An 8,938-nucleotide genomic window follows, 5' to 3' on the forward strand; every position below is an offset into this window, starting at 1 on the left:
ACGAGTTGATACGTACCTCTCCCATCTCAGTGCGTGCACTCAATCACTGTAGCGAGCGGTGCCATTATGCTAGTGCTTAACTTATTTCCAACCATTACTTAGGATCTAAACTGGTATGAATGTAGAAGCCACCAAACACTTTAATGTTTTCCTATTTAAAGACGGTTACATGAGTATTTACACGAGTAAGTATATTGACACAAAATATAATGCAGGGATTTTCTAAGTGGATAAAAAATTATAACTATAATGTATGGCGGAAGAGCACTTCGCAGCACTTCAACCTCTCACAGTAATACTAAAGTGCTACGGTTTTCCAGTTTTTATCCGGTTAGAAATTTGGCATGTTATATTTTGTGTCACCATACTTACTCGTGTAAATACTCATGTAACCGTCTTTAAATAGGTAAAACATTAAAGTGTTTGGTGGCTTCTACATTCATACCAGTTTAGATCCTAAGTAATGGTTGGAAATAAGTTAAGCACTAGCATAATGGCATCGCTCGCTACAGTGATTGAGTGCACGCACTGAGATGGGAGAGGTACGTATCAACTCGTCTAAGCTGAGGGAAGAGCATAGTGGAATATGGTAAAATTGTGGTGTTTTCCTTTAAGTCTCATTTGAGAGATAAAAGTTGCTCAGGTAATATAATTTCCATGGTTATTTTACTTTTGTGTTCATTGTTCAGTGCCTTAATTAATGTGGACTTTGGACTGTGTTCTGTGCCAATCATTTCCTCATGAGGTAACGTTATATACTAAAACAGTATTGTGTGCTTAATTTGGGAGTTCTTAAAAATAATAGTTGTTCAAAATATAGAAATACTGTAATCATTTTTGACACTGCAATTCCAGTGTGATACAATGAGATGTTATGGCTCACACTTACCTTTATCCAAACATTGTAGATTGGGCAGTTTGGATATTTCACTTTACTGTTCAAAACAGGTTGAAAATACACTTATACAGTGTATGTTTTATATTATTGTGTAAGGGCGGCCACATTTATTGGCTGTTTGAAGTCACGGTGAAAAGTGACACTGGTTGACATGTTTAATAAATTTTATAGTCTTCAACCTATCTTCCCATCTTTTTCATCTTCAATTGAATTTGTAATTGTTATTGACAAAGTCTATTTATGTAAAGTTAATCACTAGAGTGCTTAAAATATAGACATTTAGATTTATTTTCTGAGGTTATAGCCAGGACTCAATTAAAATGTTTATTCACATATGATTAGGTTAATTTTACTAAGAACATAAAGTTCATAAAACCTAATTAAAATGAGTACAGGTTACTTTGTAGCAACTCATAAATACGTTACCTGTACCAAGAAAAGTAGGTTTTTCTAACGGAGTAATACTAGTACTATTAGTTAACTCAACTTGATTTTGTCGGGTTTGAATTAAGTAATATTACAGAGTTTATTATACTTAAAAAAGGCTACAAGTTGACTCAACTTAAAACAGCCAATGCAGCCACTTGACTCACTTTTTATAAGTTAGATCTAGGTATAACTTTTTACAGTGTATCACTGCCCATTTGTCCACACTTATTCATAAAATACAACATTATTTTTTTTCCCAAGCAGATCCATAGTTGTTTAAAAACCTTTTCATTATTTTTATCCTCATACTTTTCATTCTTAAAAGAGGATCTATAAGTCCCAATCCACTTTTCCTACTATGGTATTATATGCGATTTTAGAAGGTTTACCATCCCATAAAAAACTTAAAATATTAGCTTTTATTTTCTTATATACCCATAACGGAAGACTTACTACAGTCAGAATATACCACATCTTTGATAAAAATAATTTAATACTAATACTTTACCTTTTAGAAAAAGAACTCGCTGTTTCCAAAAATTAAGTCTTTTGATCATACCACCTAGCACCTCCTCCCATATTAAATCTCGTATTTTTATTTCATCCATACCAATTCTAATTTCTAAAATCTTAATATTATTTGACTGTTCTTTAAATTGAAAAATTCCTGTTAGATCTTTTACTTGGCCCATCCTCATATACTCAGTTTTTTCTTCATTTACTTTCGCTCCTGCTCCTCTACAATATTTCTCAAATATATACATTGCCTTTTTAACATCTTATTAATATCTTTTAAAAACAAAGTAGTATCGTCAGCATATTGAAAAACCTTTTGCTCTACATGATCATTTTCTATAAAAAATCCATTAATTTCTCTATCTGCATTTATTGCTAACCCTAAAGGTTCAGCCACAGTTGTATACAATAATGCTGACAATGGACATCTCTGTCGGATTGATCTAGTTATGTTTATAAAATCAGTTAAAAACCAATTAACTTTAACACAACTAAAAATCCCATTATAAAGACATTTTATCCATCTAATAAAATTCTTTCCAAATCCAAATCGTTCTATTAAATCAAATAAATAACTGTGCTCCACTCTATCGAATGCTTTTTCTAAATCCACACTGATTAAATATCCCTTCTCTCCTTTTACTTTGATATACCAGATAATATCTCTTATATTACATACTGTGTCTGAAATATCTCTATTTAAAACACTATAAGCTTGATTTGTAGTAATAATATTAGAAATAACCTTCTTCATCCTATTAGCTAAAACCTTCGCTAAAATCTTATAGTCTGTATTTAACATACTCAGCGGTCTGTAATTCTTCAACTCTTCTTTATCTCCTTTATTTTTATAGATAATTTTAATCATTTCCTTTTTCATACTTTCACACAAATGTTCCTCCTTAAAAATAACACTATAAATTTCATATAATATCGGGGTTAAAATACTTTTAAAGGCCTTATAAAATTCACTTGATAATCCGTCTAATCCAGGATTTTTGCCACTACTCAACTGAGTAATTGCTTCATCTATTTCCTCTTCTGTTATTTTACTATCACACATTTTTCTGTCATCATCCTTCAATTTTACTTTTATTTGATTCAATACAAATTCTTTATCTTCTTCTTTAACTCCCTTTTCCTGAAATAAGTTTAAATAAAAATCTTTAACCTTGCTTAGAATTTCATTCTTTTCTTTAACACTCTTTCCATTTTTTAACACAGGTAAGCATGACCTCATCGTCAGGTTCCTTAGAGGGGCCAGGAGGTTAAATCCTTCCCGCCCCCCCTGTATACCCTCTTGGGACCTGTCTCTAGTGCTTAAATCACTACAGCAGGGCCCATTCGAGCCTTTGCATTCAGTTGAGCTAAAGTTTCTTTCATTGAAAACTCTGCTCCTGCTTGCACTGGCCTCCATCAAGAGGGTAGGGGACCTGCATGCATTTTCGGTCGACGATTCGTGCCTACAGTTTGGGCCAGCTGACTCCCAGGTAATCCTGAGGCCCCGGCCTGGCTACGTGCCCAAGGTTCCCACTACACCCTTCAAAGACCAAGTGGTGAACCTGCAAGCGCTGCCCCTGGAGGAGGCAGACCCAGCCCTGGCTTTGCTTTGTCCCGTCCGAGCATTAAGGTGCTACGTAGACCGGACACAAAGCTTCAGGACCTCAGACCAGCTCTTTGTCTGTTACGGAGGCCGGCAGAAGGGGAGTGCCGTCTCTAAGCAGAGGATGGCCCACTGGATTGTGGATGCCATAACCCTGGCTTATCAGGCTCAGGATGTGCCCTGCCCGTTCAGGTTGCGAGCTCACTCAACTAGAAGTGTTGCATCCTCCTGGGCGCTGGCTCGTGGTGCCTCGCTGACAGATATTTGTAGAGCTGCGGGCTGGGTGACCCCTAACACGTTCGCTAGGTTCTATAGCCTTTGTGTAGAGCCGGTATCCTCCTGTGTTCTCACCTCAAACGGGTAGTGGCACTGAGAGGCCCCGGTTAGTGTCGGCTTGCTTAAACCGCTCCAGAGTGTCCGTATTGTAGACCCTGTTGAGATCCTCCATCACCCTAAGCAGCTGGATGCAGCGGAACGTCCGGCGCCAGACCTTCATGATGAATCTGTGAGAACCATGGAAGGGTGGGTTCCATATTGAGACCTAAGCGGCACTCATATGTGTATAGTCCACGGTATAAACTTAGAGCCTGTGTTTCCCCGGCAGACTTCTGCCTTCCCAAGAGGGTTTTAATCACCTCAAATTTCACCTTATACTCCTAAACGGATGCTATATGTGTATCTGCCTCCGAGACCTCCTTCGGGAAGGATGGGGCTTCCACAGCGTCCCGGCTCCAAGCGGACCGGGTATGTTTTCCCAGTGTTATCCAATCTCACCCAGTGAGGTAGTGCTTTGACAACGGTGAGTGGAGCTACTTGTTCAGAGCCCCGGCCTACACCTAATAGGGGCGCAGGCGGCTCGCACAGGGCACTGAAAGGGGCAGCACCCATGGCGCTTTGATAGGGATCCCATATTCGTCGGTCACCGACGTGGCGTCGAGAGTGACCGACTGAAAGGGAACGTCTCGGTTACGTATGGTAACCCTCGTTCCCTGAAGGAGGGAACGGAGACGCCACGTCCCGTCGCCATGGTTGCTGTACCGCCGCTGAGCTGCCGGGTCCCCGGCTCGGCTCCTCAGCGAAAAACTGGTATGCATTGCACCTGCTGCCCTCTTATACTCACGCAGTGATCAGCGGCAGCTGGATGCAATAATTGCATGCCAATGTGCATTGGCTCGTTTAGTTTACACTCGAAGTAGATTGGTCTATCGAAGCGATATCCCATATTCGTCGGTCACCGACGTGGCGTCTCCGTTCCCTCCTTCAGGGAACGAGGGTTACCATACGTAAACGAGACGTTTTTCTTCTAATATTACAATTTTATCCACTTCTGCCTTTCCTTCATCAGCCTTTTCATTTCTTTATCCCATTCTCTTTTAACTTCTCTTTCCTTGGCTCTTTTTGCTCTCTGCACATTCCTTGCATATTTTATTGTAAACAACTTTATTTTTACTTTAAGATTATCCCACCAAACACATATTGCTTCCTCATACAGTAAATTATTTATACTATTTATAATTATATTTTCCACTTCCATTTTATAACAACCATTTTTCAATAGTTCTGTATTAAATAACCCTATTCCACTTCCCCTCTCTACTCCACTCAAACCCATTATTACATATAAGAAGTCATGATCACTCCCACTATATATTTTATAATATATGTTTGATATATATTGTTCAAGTTCCCTATTACTTAATAAAAAAAATCTAATCTACTTTGCTTTAAAACTGAGTTCACAACTTGTCTTCGTGAATATTCCCTTTTAGATTTATTTCTATTTCTCCATACATCAATCAGATTCTGTTGGGACATCATTTTTTCCAACTCATTCCTCCCACTATCAGCTTTATATATCATTTTATCATCAACATCAATTCTTTCTAAAATAGTATTAGAATCTCCAATCAAAAACACATTTTGCCACACACCCATTAAATCACTCAACTCCTTAAAAAATTCAACTCTTTCTTGTCCCTCATTTGGAGCATGAATGTTACATATTATTATTTCTTTTTCTTTACTTTTTAATTGAATAACCAAAACTCTACCCTCATTGTCCTTATATAATACATTTGTTTTGTCAAGCACTTCTCTTTTTATTAAAATTGCAACATCTCTTTTTTTGTTGTGGGTCATTATTGAATAGAATTTCTCCACCCCATATTTTTTTCAAGCCATTAATTTTGTCATCATTCCAACATGTTTCTTGTAAACATAGTATATTGCATATCTTAGTCAAATGAATCAAATTTTCATATTTAGTAACATTTGATAATCCTCTAGCATTAACGGATACAATACAAAATTGACTCATCACTACAAAAAAAGAAAGAATAACCAACAAACAACAAAAACAGCCCAAGACCCTTTCCATCAGTCCAGTCTACTAATAAAACACTTCACTTTTGTTCAGTCTCTCTCCCCTCTTCCTCTCTTAATCCAGTCATTTCTTCCTTTTTTCCCTTTTTTCTTTAGATTCTCTTCTCATTCTGTTTTTCCATCACTTTCTCAATATTAATTTGTGCTGTTGTTTTCAATCTACTTCCCCCACTCAATATGTTTTTCTTCACACTTTCTTTCCCGCCAAAAGTTTTTTCCTTAGTGTCTCTTACCTCCTCTTGGCTTGTAATGTCCTTTACTCCATCATCACCTTCTTTGTTTTCCATCTCATTCTGTTCAACTTTACCATCAAATAGTTGTAGTCCCATCGTCATATTTGCTCTTTCTGTCTTTTTTTCTCCGCCCCATTCATCTTTACTTACTCTTTCTTCGCCGCTTTGTATCTCCTTTGTCATGACAATTACTTGCTGTGGTACACTTCCTTCATCATCCTCTTCCACATTCGCTCCATCATTGTGTGAATCCATCTCCATTCCCTCATGTACTTCTTCGTAATTTTCACATATGCACCTCACAGCTTTGGCACTGTGGGGCTTTGCAGTCCCGTGCTTAATGCCCCTGCTCCAGGCATTCTCGTTCATCTTTACTTACTCTTTCTTCGCTTCTCTGTATATCCTTTGTTATGACATATTCTTGTTGTAGTACACCTCCTTCATCATCCTTTTCCACATTCTCACCTTCGTTGTGTAAATCTGTCTCCATTTCCTCATGTACTTCTTCATAATTTTCACATCTACACCTTTGTAATGCCTTCCCACAGCTTTGGTACCGCGGGGCTTTGCAGTCCCCTGCATAATGCCCCTGCTCCATGCATTCTCGGCATATAAAATGAGGACAATCCTTCTTTTCGTGATCAACACTTGAACATATTCTGCAAGTTTTCACTTGGTGATCATGAATCACTCTAAAATATTTTATTCCTTCCTCGGTTTCAATCCTTGTATTATACGGAAGGGACACCACGTCCTTTGGAAATTTTACTCTGATAAATCTTGTTCCATCCGCCACCGTTGTCCCAGGGTAAAACCTCCTTCTCAGAGGTAGTATCGGTGTAACCCCCCAGCTTGTTAATTTTTGCATTACTTCCTCATCACTTATATAATTTGGCAAATTTAGAAAAGAAACCATCCATTCTGTTGCACAAAGCTTCCTCATTTCACACATTTGCCCATTAATTAATATTCCATCCAATATATGTTCAAAGTCTGTTTCTTTCTCCAAAGTGACTTCATATTCAAAATCAGTTTTTTTTCTTAGTCCGTATAATTTGCCAATTCCAGTTTTGTCCTCTACAGCTTTAATTATCATTGTAACAGTTAATTTGTCCGGATTTTTCACATTCATTGTCAGCGTTGTTTCTTTTTTGTACTCTCTCTGGTATCTCATTTTCCCTCTCAACTTATTTATCATTTCATCTTTTTGACTTTCCTCTTGTCTCTTTTCACAATTTTAATAATCCTTTGCTTTACCTTGTAGCTTCTGTTGTTGTTCAGTCCTTCCTTTCAGCATTTCAGCTCCATTCCTCTTCTTTCTCGAGACCACAGTTGCCCATTTTTTCTTTTCTTGATTTTCATTAATTTCTTCAATCATAGTTTTGAATGAATTAGTCCCTTCATCTACTTTGTGGGATTTTATCTCCAGTTCTTTTCCCATTCCTGATCCATTATTCATTATGTCCTTCCTTGTTTGTAGACCTCTTCAATGATATCAAAAACCAAAACCAAAAACTCAACCCCAAACAGTTAAAAAACTGCTTGGGGTTAAACCGTGAAAATTACACCAAAAATGAACTTTAAAGCTTTTAACTATAATTAACAAAAATGGCGGAGAGCCTTTCTCTCCAACTGCAGCCAAATCACTGATTGGAACGTACCAACTAGATCGGGCGTGGCCAGATTGGTATGGCCGTAAGCGAAAGCTGCTGCAAAGAGAGGGCTATTTAAAGATCAGCCACTCTAATCTCCAGTACATTATATAGTAGGGAAGAAAACCCAAAAGCTTACAGTACCTGGAATTATTCCCAGGCAGTCTCCCATCCAAGTAGTAACCAGAACCAAACATGCTAAGATTCAGAGATCGGGCATTGACAATTTTTTTTTTGTTTTTTGCAAGTTTTTTTGCAATTATTATATAATTAGTGAAAAATTTCCAAAAAGCTTACAGCACCTGGTATTCCCAGACGGTCTCCCATCCAAGTACTAACCAGGCATAGCCAGGTATGGCCGTAAGCGAAGGCTGCTGCAAAGAGAGGGCTATTTAAAGATCAGCCATTCTAATCTCCAGTTCATTATATAAGTTCGGAAGAAAACCCAAAAGCTTACAGCACCTGGTATTATTTCAAGGCAGTCTCCCATCCAAGTAGTAACCATAACCAAAAATGCTAAGATTCAGAGATGGGGCATTAACTCTTTTTTTTTTTTTTTTTTGCAAGAGTATTATATAATTAGTGAAAAATTTCCAAAAAGCTTACAGCACCTGGTATTCCCAGGCGGTCTCCCATCCAAGTACTAACCAGTACCAAACGTACTAAGATTCAGAGATCGGCCATTGACTCTCTCTTTTTTTTTTTTCAAGATTATTATATAATTAGTGAAAAATTTCCAAAAAGCTTACAGCACCTGGTATTCCCAGGCGGTCTCCCATCCAAGTACTAACCAGGCCCAAACCTGCTTAGTTTCCGAGATCAGACGAGATCGGGCATAGCCAGGTTGGTATGGCCGCAAGCGAAGGCTGCTGCAAAGAGAGGGCTATTTAAAGATCAGCCACTCTAATTGCCAGTACATTATAAAAGTAGGGAAGAAAACCCAAAAGCTTACAGCACCTGGTATTATTCCCAGGCAGTCTCCCATACAAGCAGTAATCAGAACCAAACATGCTAAAATTCAGAGATTGGGCATTGACTTTTTTTGCAAGATTATTATGTAGTTAGTGAAAAATTTCCAAAAAGCTTACAGCACCTGGTATTCCCATATGGTCTCCCATCCAAGTACTAACCAGGCATAGCCAGTTATGGCCGTAAGCGAAGGCTGCTGCTAAGAGAGGGCTATTTAAAGATCAGCCACTCTAATCTCCAGTTCATTATATAAGAA

General features: G+C 38.1%; 1 non-coding gene across 1 annotated transcript; it reads right to left on the reverse strand.

Moving 5' to 3' along the window:
* Positions 1-8,455: 8,455 nt before the first annotated feature.
* On the reverse strand, positions 8,456-8,574 carry LOC132125662 (5S ribosomal RNA). The gene has a single exon (XR_009427055.1). It is a non-coding gene; the product is annotated as a 5S ribosomal RNA (ribosomal RNA).
* Between the last annotated feature and the right edge of the window lie 364 nt (positions 8,575-8,938).

This window comes from Carassius carassius, chromosome 43, assembly GCF_963082965.1.
Source record: "Carassius carassius chromosome 43, fCarCar2.1, whole genome shotgun sequence".
Lineage (NCBI taxonomy): Eukaryota > Metazoa > Chordata > Actinopteri > Cypriniformes > Cyprinidae > Carassius > Carassius carassius.